The sequence below is a fragment of the Syngnathus floridae genome, chromosome 6 (genome assembly GCF_059516105.1).
Source record: "Syngnathus floridae isolate MCC-2025c chromosome 6, RoL_Sflo_1.0, whole genome shotgun sequence".
NCBI lineage: Eukaryota > Metazoa > Chordata > Actinopteri > Syngnathiformes > Syngnathidae > Syngnathus > Syngnathus floridae.
Genome location: NC_142418.1, coordinates 16,339,306 through 16,356,725, shown reverse-complemented (window position 1 = coordinate 16,356,725; position 17,420 = coordinate 16,339,306). Strand labels below are relative to the sequence as shown.

The 17,420-nt window shown below is 43.8% G+C and overlaps 1 protein-coding gene across 30 annotated transcripts in view; it reads right to left on the bottom strand.

The window, feature by feature from the left end:
* mctp2a (multiple C2 domains, transmembrane 2a) overlaps positions 1 to 17,420 on the bottom strand; it is a 160,844-nt gene that overhangs the window by 111,845 nt on the left and 31,579 nt on the right. For 26 of the 30 annotated variants that reach the window (XR_015858890.1, XR_015858864.1, XR_015858879.1 and 23 more), the window contains 2 exons: positions 13,187 to 13,276; positions 12,894 to 12,942 (listed from right to left, as the gene is read on the bottom strand). The gene's annotated coding sequence lies outside the window, so the exon portion shown is untranslated. Of the gene's footprint in view, positions 1 to 12,893; positions 12,943 to 13,186; positions 13,277 to 13,687; positions 13,824 to 17,420 lie in introns of all 30 variants that reach the window. The other 4 variants (XR_015858868.1, XR_015858876.1, XR_015858865.1 and 1 more) reach the window with 3 other exon arrangements.

The following is a 17,420-nucleotide window of genomic DNA, read 5'->3' as shown; positions in this document are numbered from 1 at the left end:
AGATCCGGCCCACCACATAATGTTATGTAGCCCGCAATATCAGGAGTGTCATCTCAATGTTTCTTGTTAAAATACCAAAACTCAAAATTTTCTTTCCTTTTAATAACAGTGAGATATTTTTGTTATAATCCCAATTTCAAAATAAATTGAAAAATGGTTTAACTTGTTTGTTGTGTGTACATGATAATATCCATTCCTATTTCGCCATGAATGTCCCCACGAGGGAAATCGTAATACCGATGCGGCCCACAACAAAAATGAGTTTGACACCCTTGCCGACTGTGAATGTGAATAAACTTGCGAGCGTAACAAGGATAGAAAATAGATAGCAGTTCTCCGAGCACAAAGGTGATTGACAAGGTTCAAATTAAACACGCCTCTCTTTCCACGCCATTGACAAATGTCAAAGCGTCCGAATGATACAAATAATAGCTGGGTGCAATTCAATCAATGGCATCATCACGGCGGCGCGGGGCATCAATCGCTTTTCATTATGTCTATATTTGCACTTAAACAGTGCCCGCTGGCGAGAGTACGGCAGCGACACCGACATGGAAGGGGTCAACCATGTCTGTCTGGAGCCTTTCGATATTTCCATCAATAAGACGCAATGCTTTAACACCTGCTCGTCCTCCGACGAGAGGCCCGAGTCAGTCAATAGGGCGTCGTGGTTGCCTAGCGTGATGGCTAGCGTTGGCCTTATATTGCCAAAGGTGAACGTTGTCTTTCATTTGACATACAAAATAAAGTTTGAGGCCATTATGAATGCAGTGGAAAAATATGGTATTTTTTAAACTCCCAAAACTATTGACAAAAAAAACGTACCAATAAGTATTTTTCAATGATTTTTTTTTAATTAATTGGTAAATAAATCGGTTATCGTCATTTTAGAATCGACATTGGCCTCGAAAAATCCACATCGGTCACAATTACACTTTCTAAAAACTTCTTTTGTAATTTTTCAAAATGCAATGCTCTTTTGCTTTATTAAGATCGCGAAACCAAAAGCTAATTTTCAACGCTGGAATGAATTGTTGGCATTCAATTCATAGCAGTGGAGAAAATTAATTTGATCTACAAATCCAGCAAAGTCACCAGGGTGTTGTTTGGTTCGCAGCTGTCTGTTTTTGCGTCATTATTGATCTTAATGTTCCGCTTCATCTTTTGGCGCCCATCGGGGGAACGACGGGCAAAACGAGTGTTTAGCGAATCAAACGCTATTTTTAAGCAACATTTTTTTCTGCCTTTTTCTTTTTCCTTCTTCTCATCGTGCCATGACTGACATTTTGCTCAAATTACCAGCAATGCCTGAGGGAAGGAGCGTGTCAAACCTTTAAACTGTTATTATTCCATGCACCAGTCCGCCAATGTATTATTCAAAGTGGTGTTTGTTCATTGAGGCTCCCTCTGCACTTTTCCGTGTCGCGTGCAATACTTTTCATAGTTGTGCTCACTTTTGGGCCTCGGAGTGGCATCTCCCACAGGAGTCCATTATCCGTCTTAGCATATGCAAAAGGCTCATCGGATCGTGTATCGCACTCACTTAGGGACTTGACACCCGCATTACGAGACCGCTACTCGGCTGGCAGCACTGCGAGGGCCACGTCTCATTTAGTAAAACTCTCCTGGTGCGCTGATGGGGCTTGTCAAAAAGTCACTTGAGCGTTTGGAGCAAACAGAAAGGGCCGCGCTACGACAGCGAGGAGACATCTTGGTTTGATCGAAAAACGTTTTAATGATAGTGCGAGAGTTGGAAGCTGGAATTAATTCCATTGAGATGGAGCCTTTCGTTTTGGTGTTTACGTTTTATTTGAGGAGTTGACTAATGGTGACGGTTGATTTTTTTAAAACTTCTAAAACGTATGCGCTGGGGGGGGAAATAATTTGGACTTCAAAGCACCTAACTTGCACATTTTCAGAATATGAGCGGAAGCTGGAGTACGTACACGAGCAAGATTTTTTCAAACGTGAACCTCAGAAACATGAGATAGACATGCTAACCATTAGCCATGCTAACCATCACAGTCATCAGTGATATTAGCGAAATCTGAAATTGACATTGAAAATTGACTGAAATGATCATTCAACGCTTTGAAAAAAACTGCAAAATTTGATTTTCTTGATTAAATTAAATCATCGGAAACTCAAGGGAACTCAAGGCAGTGAGAAAATGCATAATCCTGGTTTGTACAGAGAATGAAATGTTTTGTTCTGGACCCCCACCCCACCCTTCCAAATCCATTCGGACATTTCAGATTTTTTTTCTTTTTTTTTCGATTTTAACTGGCCGGGTCCGCTTTCTTCTGTGTTGTGCCAGCACATCAGCGCCTGAGAAGGCTTTGATGTGTCCCTGCTGCGCCGCCCCCCCGTCCACCCTTACCCCAACCACCCCCTCCAGCTCTGATTGGTGGAGAGCCGGTGGGGCTGGCGGGCCCCGACGTGGGAGTGGGACGGGGTGGATGAAAGCTGTCGGGGCAGCGAGGGGGCACCTGTACACAGAGCCCGGCCTGTGCGCCTGCTTCATCTTCAAGCGTTCGCCTTGACCGTCATGTGAACTCGGGTGTCAGCGACCATCACACGGTCGCTGTGACCTCCCTCTCTCTCTCAATTTATTTCCTTTCTCGCTCACTCCACATCCTCCTCCTTTTTTCCTCTTTTGTCTGTCGGCCTCTTGTGTGACAGGTGAATCTCTCTATTAATAGGAATGAAATGAGATTCTCACGAGTTTTAAAACGCATACAATGTTCAACACAAGTTGGGGAAAATGACCATTAAATGGGTTTGTAAAGCACAAGGCTGTTCTCACTCGTCTGTGGGAATTGGATTAAGCATAAAACGATCCTTGCTGCCATTTAGACTTTTTCAAAGGTCAAGGAAAAAGCGCCACCCTTTTTTTTTTCCCCCCACTGAGATGTCCCAGCAATAAGAGCACTGTTTAAGAATGAATGTGTGTCTCTGTCATCTTATTTCCTTTGATTACCAAAGAAAAGGGACTTTTAGTTCATCGCTAATGTGCGGTCGAGGATGTTGGTGATAAGACAGCGAGCACACCTGCTAAATTTTCACACTTTCGGGAAAGAATGAATTTATCTCGTGTTTAATGTGTATGAATCCACTGTCGTAAAAGTGTAGGCTATCAAACTTTTATTAAAATATCTATCCAGCTATTTTTGTGACTGACAGAGCAAGAACTGCTAATCGATTTTGCGCCGATAGACAATTTAGAGTCCAGTACGCGTTCTGCTGGATTATCGATACGTGTGAACGTCTAGTGAAAACTGTTCAAATATTTAAATGTAATAAAAATTGCTAGCAATTTCGCCATTATTTTAAAAAAGTGAAATTTGTAATTTTCGTATTGACACATGAAGTCCACTGCGCAATTTGTCTTTGCGGGCCACATAAAATGATGTGGCGGGCCGTATCTGGCCCCCGGGCCTCGGGTTTGAGCAAAATTTGACTTCTCAATACCTGTATTGATAAGTGACCTATGATCCCACGTGCCTGCACTAGGTATACACATCATTGTTGTATAAAGAGAAGGTGCTAGCAGAATATTATTTTTATTGACGCCGTGACCCCGCTCTCGGGTGTTGCTGATGTGCATCGCGTTCCCGCTATTAGGGAATGCTGGCAGGATTAAAAAGCCGCTATGTATTTTTTGGAGTTGTTTGTGAGGACGAAGCGCTCGCTTGACCCTGAGTAAATGCAGTTGTTGCAGAAGTGACCCACTTGTAAATGAGGGTCATGGTTCAGGTGCCGGAGGTCACCACCGCTGGCCCTCTCCCGAGCACGGGGGCACCTTAGCGGCCCGTTGCTGTCGACCCCCCCTCCCGACTGCTGAACGTGCGTTTGATTGCGTTAGGGCCAATAAGGGCGGTGCTGGGAGGTCACCTCCGGACTCATTGAGATGTGAGAGGTGACAGGCGGTGAGGTCTAAGCCAATAGAGCTCAAGCGGCATCTGTCAAATGCGCCGGACAGGAGTGTTTGCTCAGCAATCATGGCGCGTTCTTCAGAGGAGACCCGTTGATAAACTGTTTTAAGCTACTGGCAATGTTACCAAAAAACAATAACAAATATTGATTATAAATACTAGGGGTGTAATGAAAAGCAATTTGACTGAAAATCGACATTAAAATGTATCGTCCTTGAATGTCTGACGTAGTTTACATGGAGAACCTTTGAAATAAAATCAAAAACGTTTGGCAATTTAGCATAGCTAGTTTGCCATCGGGGCTCACTCGGGCAAAGTTTGTTGTCATGTCAGTAGAATTACAAATCTGTGTTACACCACCTGCGCCACAACTTTGACCAGCTTTAAGCTGCTTTAACCAATAAACTTGCTTTCACAGCAACCAGTTTTTTGTTACCATAACCACCAAAAACCAAATTCCCCAAATGTAATGAGGTACTCCGTGTTGACTATCAACATTACGAGAACACACACAGGCGTCTGTCATTGACAATATCCAGCACACAGAGGAATTTACAAAACAATCCGGACAACTGATAAAACTAAACCGACTAGAAACATCTGCAAGGACGTCTGTCTGAAAAACTGTAAGGAGTTATTACCAAAATAAAACATGAGGGAAAAGAATGTAAAAGACTTTCAAGGCTTGTGTGCCGGAGAATGCGGGTGCATCAGAGCACCGCCATGCACATCACTTAGACTAAATCCCAAAGGCCGTGACTGGCGCAGCGTGTCCCGCATTAGCTCCACCGCAGCGCGCTGAAATGCACTCGCCTGAGTGGAATGAGAGCCACCAGGCACCATGCACACCACGCCGGCGGCTTTGTCAGACACAGATCAATGCGCGGCGGAGCTCACTCAGAGCCAGACGCCGCCCCTGCCGGCCTGCCTGCGAGGACAAATACACCATCTTGAGGGGGGTCATTAAGACGCTTCGGACATGAATGCGTTTCTTAAATCGAGCTTCTCTATATTTCTAGGGGGGCGACCGATCAGGTGTGTACAGCCAGAATAGAAGCAAACAAAATGGATGGACGGTCAGAAAAGTGGTATTGGAATTCATCGGTTCTCCAAGTACACTAAATGAAGGCTAATAAATTAGGGAAAAAATACTTTCCTGATCTCCATCCGAGATCCAGAGAAGAGAAAAACAATAAACGTGACTTCTGTCTAAGCACTAAATGAAAGTGGGTCATTATTGTGGGGCTGAACTCGGCTTCAGCCGCACCGAGGACAATCATTTATTTATGAAGTGGCCTGTGACTTGAGAGCTCTTGAACTTAGATCCATGGATCTCCTGAGAGGCTTACCGCGCATGCTGTAACAGAACCGACGTGCGTTTAACACCAGCCGAGGTCGCCGACTTTGAGCCAACATGCTGTTAATAATACTCGTTTGCTATATTTACTCTGCAATGAGTAATTTGTCATCGACTGTATCGTGCTTGTCCTGGTTGCGGTTGAGCACCAGCTGACTTTGGGTGGGAGGCGGGGTACACCGTGGACTCGTCGTCAATCAATCACAGGCCATATAAAGACAAACATTTCCATTCACTTGTAATTTAGAGTCTTCGCTTAACCTAAATTGCTTTGTGGGAACAAGTTGGGGTACCCAGAGCAAACTTACAAGAACTCTACACTTGGATGGTCCAACAGAGATCTGCTGACCATCAGCCTTTTTTCTGCAAAATACAATTTTGGGGTCGTGCATCATTTTGGTGGTACAAGGACACTAAATCCCCAGACAAAAAAATCACGCTCACATTTACACCTTTTAAAATCGCAATCGACCCTTAATAGGGTTTTTAAAATTCAGAATAAAATGTGAAAGCCTGGAGACTGGCTCCACAAAAAAAACAATATGAGGACGGCTTCTAATTAAAACAACAGTCACCAGGAGTAGTCGACAGTAACCTTCCGGGAGGCAGAGTTGAGGTGCAGTTAACTCGAGGGGAGCATCCGTCAGAACCTGTCAGCGCCCGGCCCATGTTGTCGACGTGATTGGCAGCGGCGGTTGCTCATCACGACTCAAAGCACTCTGTCGCGGCAAGGACTGAAACTTAGGCCCTATTGTTTAACATCTCCCAAAGACAGGAGGACACAGAAATTATTCTGAAGAGCAGGAGGCACACGCTGGAAGGTGACCTTTAACTGCACTTCCTTAGCTGAATCTCATCCAATTAGAGGACTGTATATTTTCCCTAATAGCGGCTGATGAGGCCGGGCGTATGAGTCGGCACGCCCGGCCGGCGTTGCTATGCAGCGAGATGGCTTCTTAGCGGCGGAGGAGCGCAGGGGAATAAGTGAGCAGAGAGCTTTAATTTGATAGGGTTAGAATCCTGCAGGCTCCGGGGTCGTGGGTCACCAGGAGCTCGCCTCGCGCCCAATATGAAGAAATCACAAGTAAATTGCTTACATCTGCCGCTGGTGGTTGGGACGGCTGTGATTGGACCCCCCCCCCCCGGAGGTGAGGCGCTATCTGACGTGGGGGCTTGTGAGGAAGGGGGGGGCCAAGGCGCAATGACGGCCTTGTAATTGGAGTAATTGGCAATTAATTGTGTGATTCACACATACGTCATTTTGGATCTAAGTGCTTTATGTTTTTCATTCTTCTACCCCATTTACTTGTCCTTCTCAAGCGTCCATATTTCTCTACCGATATAAAGTTGAAATGTTTCACTCGTTCAGAACGACGGTACGACAATGTTGGTGGAAATAAAGTTTGTGTGTATTGAACGCAGTGCCCCAAAATTTACTCAGTAGGACACCCTGGAAAGTTAAAGAAAAACAAAAGCAGACGCCAATATCAGCTAATTGGTGTTAAACGTGCTAGTTATCAGTCTTAAGCTAGTTTAGCAATTAGCATGCCATATTTTCCATCCATAACTTCATCTGAATGTTACTTGTCAGAGATGTAGCTTATTCGCCATTGTGGAAGTAATGATTACTAACTTAGCTAGTAGCTAGCCAAAGCTTGACGCTAGCTAGCGGCTAGCACACAGCGGTTCTTCTTCTACTTTGTCTCAGTAGTTATTTTCAGTTTTGGCAAATTTTTCCCTGCAAACTACGATACAAAACCGCTTAGCCTTAACTGTAATCGAGCTTTTCTTTCTTTTTCCAAATATTCACAGTATTTCAAATTAGTTGTTTAACGTTTCACTCCTCTGTTGATGTTGTCCTACATGCTTCGATGCAATCCCGACAGGCAGCCGCAAAATCTCCCCGGTGAAGCCCGAGCCGACAAATGAGGCGCAACAAAAGTGCCACGTAAAAATGACTATCCATCAACAATGTCCCTAGTCTGGAACACTGGCAATAATACAGCCAATGAATAATCTTATCAGGTCAAAGTTGGAGACGCTCCATATTGTATCCTCCGCATTCTCATCCGATACCAAGCGGCTTGTTTGTCTTCCGTTGGTTGTGATTATACCTCGGCCATTTTGTGCCTCGGCGTTGGGACACGGTCCAACGTAAAATGGGCCAAGCTGTGAATTATCACAAACGCTCTGGCACATGACACCTCATTGCAAGGTCTTTGTCACCAATTATGTGTCTATTAAGAAACAGTCAATCAGTCAATGTGCAAATAGGCAGGCCTCGGAGGGCCGACGCTATTGACGGACGGGATGCTGTCGATAGTTCATCTGATATGATTTAGCCCAGGGGGGAAAGTGTTTGCTCCACACACACACGCATCGCTTTGCTTATTGACCAACAATTACTTTAACAAGCCTTTTTAATGGACGCATATTATTATTCGCATTGGATTTGCAGTTTGTCAACCGTTCATCAGCACAATACTCTCCCTTTCTGTGCGTGTTATGTAATGTTTTGTCTGCTAGCCACATTTGACTACACCTCACCACAAATTGGATGTCTGGCTGGCTAATTTGATTCCTCCCTCCCAAAAAACAAATAAAAAAAACCCTGAAAGGAAATTCCTGTTAACTGCCTCTAATGATGGACGCTAATATTTTGATTTCAGCGCGACGGTGCTGCACCTCAGCCCCCCACCCAATGCTATATATATATCTATCTATCTCGTATTTTCCACACTATAAGGCGCACCGGATTATAAGGCGCACCTTCAATGACTGGCCCATTTTAAAATTTTGTCCATATATAAGGCGCACTGGATTATAAGGCGCACCTTCAATGAATGGCCCATTTTAAAACTTTGTCCATATATAAGATATATACATTTGACCCGCGGGCCGGACTTTGGACACGCCTGCTGTAGTGGCTCAATATTGGTCCATATATAAGGCGCACCTGATTATAAGGCGTACTGTCGGCTTTTGAGAAAATTGGAGGTTTTTAGGTGCGCCTTATAGTGCGGAATATACGATATATATATATATATATATATACACACACACACACATACTTATATATACAACGTATATCTACAAGCACACACACACGTACAAGAAATCAGGGAAGCATCAAATGAGGACTAACTTGCGTGCAGCTCACTCTATTGCAGTCATTTTGATCACGTCATCCCCTCTGGAAAATTGCAATTAAGTTGTGAGAGATAAAACATGCCAACTACTCTGCATTTCAAGGCTTGATTGGCCTATCAGCGAGGCAGCGCGGCGCCGTGGTTTTTCATCACTGTTAATTGATCCTTTCTTTAATTAACGTGGAAAGGAAAGCCCGTATCTTGCGCGCCTGGTGTCTGTCTGTCATAACACAATAAAGGCCCTCTTCCTCACGCCTTCGTCCCTCCGCTGGCTGGCCGGCGGCCAAATGGACTATTTATGGCGCGGCGATCTCACCGCGACGACTTCAATGGCCGGCTTGATTTTCGCCGGCAAATTCTCATTTGCATGAGGTGGCGCCTCGCTTTTAATATGCATGTGAAGGTTAGCGCTCGGGCCAAGCTGCTCTTTCTACTACTATTGCTCGGACTATTGTTCCTCTGGCTCCTCCTTGTCCCCCCCAATGTCACCAACACTGACACATTTTTCCTCTGATTCAATTAGAGCGAATCCTTTTGTTTTTTTTCTTAAACATTTTTCTTTTGTCCCACACTGTGGTCTCTTGCTTGAATTTTATGGATTTGAATTCAACATTAAAAGCAGAAATGTTATAAGGGACTCTCTGGAATACCTGTTTCCGATTGGGCCGATTCACTTCCAAGTTAGTCAAAGTATAAATCCTAGAATTCGCCCTAAATGGCTGCCTCAAAACAAAATGGCTGATTTGAATAGATTCTTTAGACTTTGTTGATAGAGTCGTGTGACGAATAAAATTGTTGGCTTTTGCTCTTTCTTTGGCTTTTTGTGTTGGGTCCATCTACATTTGAATAAATACCATTTTACCTTGTTTTAGTTCTATTGTGCTTTTTTTTAAAACATATTTTTAAAGATGCTTTAGATAATGGATGAATGCGCCTCAAATCTGGAATTGCAACCCCGAGGGGAAAAACAAAAGACGACCAAAGGAATGCTTGTAACTATTTTCTGAATTGCTTCATCTCTTTAATTATCAATCTTGAAATTTGTACATTTCTGGTTTGCATGTCAGAGTCTAACTTTATTATTAATTAGAAATTAACTTCAAAGTGTTGGCAGCCGTAAGTGTTACCAGAATTTTCTTTGTTAAAGTTTCCTGGGTGTGGTCTTCAGGACTTACATTTCGATACTTTCTACAACACACCTTTTTTAAGCGTATTTTAGTCGTTAGCCTGCTATTCTGACAGTTCTACCTGCAATAATGACCGCCGCCTCCAGGAGGTGTGAAGCTGGGTCTTAACACTTGGCCTTTTTCACCGAGCGTATGTGCAGTTGCCATTGGAGCGTAAAGTGCATTTTTCTTTTTCCTCCCTTCCTTAACAGAAAGGCTGCAGAGAAATGAACATGTGAGTATCTGTTTCTGTCTAATTAAATCCACTGAACAGCCCTCGAGCGTCCTCGGGCAAGACGCGCTTTCTGCGGGTGCACATTGCCACCTATTGACCAAAAAAAAGAAAACTCCAAGCATCCGCTCGGTCCTCTCTCGGTTATTTTACTGCCTTGATTGCTGCTAACTGCTGATGGTGGCATCAGTCACGGCGTGCCAGGATAAAACAAGTCTTTTAAGATCACATATCTCTTTTGAAGGCTTCTTTATTACTATTTGTACAACACGCCGGGGCCGCCTCTAATGGCTGCAAAAATCAGCCAAGCTGGGGGCGTAAATGCAAGCAAGTAAGCGGCGGCGGCGGCGCTCTTATGTGTTATCATGGCTGCGAGGTGTGTTTGGTGCAAAAGACCTCCTCATTTACGGTCACTTGGTCGCTGTTGCTGCTTTTGGAGAACAAAGGCGAGAAGCAGAAGTGGTGGCTAGAGGAGCAATTTTTGTCCATCAAGGGGGCTTGTTGAAGAGTTCAATTATTTGTCTTGTGAAGTATTCCGGGGATGTGGTCAGCTCATCAGCGACAAGACGCTGGTGGAAGTGTTTGGCGCGTGGACTTGAAGGGATGAAGTCCTTTTCGGGGAGGATAAGATGAATGATCAATCTGTTTATCGTGCGGGATGTTTGGTGAAAATTCGACATTAGAAGTTTTAATATAGTTTCTTTAAAGTTTTCCTCCTCCCACACACAATTAAGGAACACAATTAAAAATATTTTTCAAGGCATTTTCCTGTCACTGTAAAATGGACTCATAAAACAAGACATTACGTCTGTTTACAGGCCAAAATATTTAACCAAAGCCTAGACTTCTAATGAAAGTTATGCTAGCTTAATGCTAACAAATAATGAGAAACACTGTACACCGGCTAATGGTAATTAGCATTGACGTTCCATCAACCTTATGACGACATAAAACGAAATACTGCAACGACAGACTCGCTGTGGGACGAAAATAACTATATTTTAAAATGAGTACCATGTCCATAAACAACACTTAAACTAAAGCGACTAGCAAATATTAACATAACTAGCTTCAGACAAACCACACGCACAAGATATCATCCTTTGTCGGCAGCTTCTATTGAAATCCTCGCAATTTGACTTCCATCGACAGATTGCTTCAAATAGCAGAAAAACGGACAACTTCGTTTCCCACCATAAGTTGAAACGGCACGCAAAGAAAGAATTGAGATCCAGTGGAGTTAGAGTGGCTGTTAAAAGCGAAATCCATCACCGGTTTGTGTAAAAACGGATCACTTTCAGAACTCCTGATAATGCCCATCCATTTCTGGCAGTCAAACAGACTCTGGAGAAGTGACTGATTTTACGGCCAACTCAATCATCAAGAAAGCGCGTGTAGCTTTAAAGCCACGGAGCTCCACTGTGCGCATGTTAACACCATTAAATCACCTCAAATGTCTCCATGATTCAATCTTGCCCACAGCCGACGACAAGCCAATTGGATTTCCCCAAAGTGGCTGTCCATTTCCTGTCTGTGTGTGACGAGTGGTCGCCCGGCAATGTGTGTGTGTGTGGGGGGGGGATCGGAATACCCACTCGCCATAGTCCCCCCATATCAGGTTTGGTGTAAAGCTCACGGACCAAAAAATAAGACAAAAGCTACAATAAAATAACTAATTTCAGTCCAATTTGAAAATTCAGTCGCCCCAAGGCAGAAGCCAGAGTCACTTAGTTAGCAACATGAAATTTGGTAGGCATGTCTATCATGAGTAGACCCACAAAAAAAGTCTGAAAAACCCTTGCCCAAAGAGAGAGAGGAAGTCCGCCATTTTGTTTTAAAGCAGTTATTTTTGACTATTTTCACAGTAAAATGTCCACCACAAGCCGATTTACTTTTCCTTTAAAAAAAATAATTAAATTGTTCGACTACGATCAAATTTGTATACTGGACTCACAATAGAACACAAAATTCCCCCAAAAACAATAAGATATTTTTTTTCTGAATCTAGGGCTGCCACTGAATGGATTCTGCACCGACGGAAAAAAAAAATACATTCTGATGTTACATAAATAATATCCATCCCACCTGACAGAAGTGTCTTCATATTGGACACATTTGTATTCTCCTTTCTTCAAGGTTAGTTATTTCGGGATGGCCTTCTTCTTACAGATATCTTTGTCAGCGGCCTATTGGGGTCTCTAAATTTTGGGGGCGGTGCACCCAGATGAGACCATGGCCTTGTGTTTGGCTGTCAGTGGCACTCTATAGCACGGCTGCTCTTAGCGGCCATGACTCCAATGACCTGCTTTCCCGCTCTCTACTGAATAGCTGCTGGCACCTCTCCCTGGCCTGTCTACTAGATGAGACACAAGTTTAAAGAGATAGTCCCCCCCCCCCTCTTCCTCACGTGCTTTCTCTCACGCCCACCCCACTCCCATTACATTTTGTCCTTGATTATGTTATTATCCTTCGTGTGATGCCTGTGTGTGGCTATGCCCTGCAGGTCAATGGAGAAGAATCACATACAAATAAAATAACCTTTTTTTTTTTTTTAAACAAATCCACAGAAGCCTTTTCCTCATCAGGGGCTATTTCTTTTTTTTTTCGTAGGGAAGTTTTTCGTGATGCAAGTGATGATAGAACAATGATGTATTGTGAGGATTTGTGGAGTAAATGCTTTTGGGCTCAAGAGCAAGGGAGGTTTTTAGGGTTAGGGTTTGTGGTTAGATGTTGGCATTAGGGTCCTTTTGGTTGTATGAAGAAAAATAAATTAGGGCCATGGTTAAGGATTTGTCTTTAAAGCATGTTTGTTTTAATCAGTTGGCTTTGTGATAGTATTAGGGGAGTTTGGGTAAAGGGTCAAGGTTTGGTGACTTGGGGTAAGTGGTTAAGGGAAGGGCTTGTTTTGGGGAACAGGGTGAGGGATACTGTCATGTTTGGGGCATTGTCACGGAGGTACGTTGGAATTAGTTGGACACAAGTGCAGGGACGCAGGCAAGGGGGAGTTTAGTTTTTCAAAAACAGCAAAGTAGAAAGTGTACAAATGAAACTCACCACCACAGAGGAATGAGGACATCATTGTAAAGGAAGAAGGAATGGAAACCTGGAGAGGAAAAAGAAAGACTGATGTGACAACGAGGCACACTTGGACAAGACGGGCTGGTGAGTGCTGATTGGTTGACAAGACAGGCTGGAGTGCTGATTGGTTGGTTGCAAGGATAACACGCAAATTGGAAATGAAACAAAAGCATAGCACAAAAATGACAAACGTCAACTCTAATGAATGATGGGATTCAAAGGAATAAACATTTTTGAGTTTCCACCGCATCTATTTTAAATCAACTTACCTGTTGAAATGTAAATTCTGGCCAATGTTTCATCTCTTTGGATCCACTTTACCATCTTCTTTTTCTGATGACATTAGACATATTCAAATTCTGGCGGGAGAGAAGAAGTAAATCATTTTTTTGGGACCCACTTTCCAGTGGCTCATGCAAAAAAACATGTCTTTCGCTTCCACTTTTTTTATCAATCTTGGAGGTTCAGTATTTTCACATTCAAAGAGGGCTGTACTAAATGAGAGCGTGTGGCTGCGGCGGCCACAGGGGTCAGCGAGCAGGCGGGAATGAGACGAAGCAGAGCACAAAAGCGCGCCGACGTTAACATGTGGGCCGCATTAGAAAAGGTAACCGCGGCGGTCCTTGGAGAAAAAGAAAAACTCTTTGGAGGGTACGGGAGGCCGAGGAGCGGCGGCAGGTTAGTGTGTCAGCGGGGAGTCGGCGTATGAAAATGATTAGAGGAGCAGGTGCCGCTTTTAGCACTGCTCAATGCACCCTCATTAATCTTACATTGTCATAAGGCATTACGGCAGATGATACTTTACGAGCGTGTCACATTCCTCATCCTGGTGTGTGTGCGTGCTTTGTTTCATGTGGAGAATATTTGGAGCGTCATTACCATTATGGAGCAGTCCTTCATTATAGCCTTGAATGTGCACGGAGAAGAAAGAAGGGGGCCTCTTAATCATTCTAAGTGGATTACTTCACTTTGCCTATGACATCATGCTACATATTACATACATCATGTATATTGTTTGACATTATCACAACGGAACAATCATCCGGGACGTGAAAGCATTCGCTGACAATGAAGTGCTGCCTCGACAGGTGAAAATAAAATCCAGGTTTTTACTGACTTCATGTTTTGAGGTTCACACATTCACTTGAACTAAAGTTGCGAGAAAAAAATTAATAAATTAGCTTTGGCAGTGCACGGCCGATTCAAGATGGCACCAAGCTGAAAACAGGCTAATTTCACTCAAGTATAAAGTGTGCTATAATTCTTAATTCTTGTGATAATTTGATGAAAATGCTTGATCGTGGAAATAGTTTGGAAAAAAGCATTTTGGCAACATCGGGGAACTATTTGAGATGATGGAAAAAAAAGCACGGTTCTTTTTTTCGTATTTGGATGACAATAGCGGATTTCAGTTTGTGTTAACTTAACACTTACATAATGCGCTACTCCCAAACTTTTACCCGAGCGCAATTCTCCACTGTGAGTGGGTGGTATCGCCTCAGTAATGATTTACAAACAATAAGTGGAGGAATGAACAAATCAATAAATCACACTCTCTCTAGATATTTGCAAGGCAACCTTATTTCTATATCTAAGGTGTTTTATTTGTTTTTTTTTCTCTTCGCCTCTGCCAGGCAGGAGCCCAGGAATCCCAAATTATCCAGGGGGGTTAGGGGGCGCCGTGCTCCCTGAGCCCCGAGCCCCACAGTGGAGGTAACGTATTCAATGGCCCGCGGCGAGTGGAGGAGAGCGGGCGGCCCCGCTGCATACTGATGGCGGCCAGAGGAGCCTCGTAATTGGAGCTGCCGAGGAGAGGGGAGAGGAGGGCAAGCGCGCCCAGATGATTGCTTTGTTTTCTGGCTTCCTGTCGGCGCGTCTCAAAACTCCTCCCCCCTCCAACATCACCTCCCCCCGTTACTCACCCCCTCCTCCCTACTTTGCTCCAAGTCGAGCCATGGAGAAATTGAATAGAGATACTCACTAATTGGTCTCTTGCTGCTTGCTTAAAGGACCATAGACATTTTTTTTTTCCCATTTGCCTATTGCAGTGTTTCCGAAACCTTTATGGCGCCAATGCACATATTTTACATAAGAAAAATCTATGTTTTATAATTTCATAACCTCATCTAATGTGCGTAAACTAGCTTAATGCTAACATATGATGCATCTAGCCATAGATGGGCTAGGAGGAATTAGCATCAATGTCAATGACGGTAATCGTTGAACGATTTGAACGATTCAAACGATTGCTACAGGTGGAGAAGCAACACCGCCAATCAGTTTTGGGAATGTGGAAGGAAGCCACGCAAGCAAATATGAACTATGAACCCAATCTGCCCCACGTGGAAACGCCCCACTGAGTGGGGAGTGGAGAGTTGATGCAACTTGATGGCACTGTTTTGCAAAGTTGTTCAACACGGGGCTCGTTTTAATCACATGCAAATATGGAAAAATATACAAACCACCCCCGGCTGTGAATTACAAATGTGTCCTGTACAACTACTAACAATAATGTACTTTTTTTTAGTCTTGTGCGTAAATCAGATCCCAACTGTCATGAGCTGTTAATTCTCCCCAGCACGCTCGTTCCTTGGGACCTGGCATATTCCTATTCATCTGCAGCCTATAGAAGGTGTCAAAAGGAGGCGTCCTAATTGCGTCCTTGATGAAAGCCTATTAATATTGAACGCTTGTGCGCAGAGAGACAAAAAGCCGATGCGTTCACGTCTCTAATGATACCTGATTCCCTCGGGCTGTGTGGCCAGACTCACCGGCGCAGATTTATCACAGGAAAAAAAAAAAAAATTAAAAATAATTTAAAAAATGGCACAGTTTCCTCAAGAGGCGACGAATCATATTACGTTATGTCACTATTAATTATAGGGAAATGCCAATATTTTATTATTGTATTTGAATTTCTTAAGTGTCTGTATTTCTTAGCTTTACTCCATATAGTTGAAAACAGATCATTTTACAATTAAATCAGATTTTTTCTTTGTAAATCTTAACATTTTTCTTTGTATTGTTTTCTGAGACGCTAAACGTGCCTGCTGTTCTTATTCCAGCGGACTGGCAAGTGCCTCCCATGCGACCTCATCTTTAAGTGAGCCACTCGTGGTCCTCGGGTGTCAGAGCTTGGCAAACCTCTGATCCGGGATCAGCCAGCCCAGCTGTTGTCTTCATTTGAATGCGCTAGGAATAATATTAAAGCGGAATCGGTTGAATGTATTAATGAGGGGGCCCTCGGAGAGCTGCTTTTAAAGGCCAATGATTTCATGCGGCCACTTAAAGGCCATCGTCGTCTTGGAAGAATTATGGTGTCGTAACGCCGCTGTAAACTGCTATTAGTCACCATTTTGCCTCTTTTGTTACCTCCGTTTGGCTCTATTCCCAGTGTACCAGACGCAAAATGGTACACCCACATGCCAGTGACGCCCCATAGCTGCCAGTAATGCTCACTTAAGATTGACGCACACACCGAGAGGCAAGCATGAATTGAATTTTCGTTCTAAACTTCCATGTGGTTTTTAAATAAATAAGAATAAATCATTTTTTTAAGTGAATACCTAAATATGGCCACCGACATGTAAATAAAACATACAATGACTCCTATCTTAGCTTTGGGCTGATTCATTATTTTTGGAGGCGGGGCCTGGCATGTGACAAGACTGCGTGTGAGTGGGCGTGAGCTGTGGCCGTCAGCAGGTCCTGCGTCACATGTTTTACAGCTTTTCCGGTGCTCAGTAATTGGCGGAAAAGTGCAACGGTGATTGCGGCTCTCCTTTCCCACATGTCATGAGTAGTTGTGAGTCAACGGCAAACCGCAGTGACATCCAAGCCTTCAAGTCAACTTTTATCGCTTTGCCCTACGTAATGGTGACTAAGGATCCGCCGATACGAGCGGTCCATTCAAATGAAGATGTTTACCATGCAACATAAGAGGCCTTCTCTCTCTCGCGCGAGTTTGATGCTCGCCTTGGGGCTCAACATCAGAGGAACGTCGGCATGGAGAGGAAAACAGGTTGTACGAGGTTCCGCACGCAGACACTCGCGCACATTCTCGCACACGCGCGAACGCACACAACACACACAGAGTGCCTGTGGTGCTGCCTGAAGGACTGCCATGGAAACAAGCAGTGTGACAGGCTCTGGGGGGGTGCGTGTGAAGGGGGGTGGTCCGCAACAGCTGCAGGCGCTTCCTTTTTTGACAGCCAGATGAAGACATCACTGTCACACCATGAACAACTACTACTGGGGAGTTTCAAATAGTGGGTCATCAAAATGGGGTGCACAAAAATACAGTCAATAATTTTTGCATTATTCAAACAAGTGCATACCTACATATGGGAATGGGTGTGCAAAATTATAAATAATAAATAAACGTATTTTTTTTTTTTTAAATGCACGGACATCCACAGTATTAGTGATGAGGACGTGTTAGCTACTGTGTGGTTCAAATGTTCATTAGCAAGCATGTAAAAAAAAAATTCCAGAGACTAACTC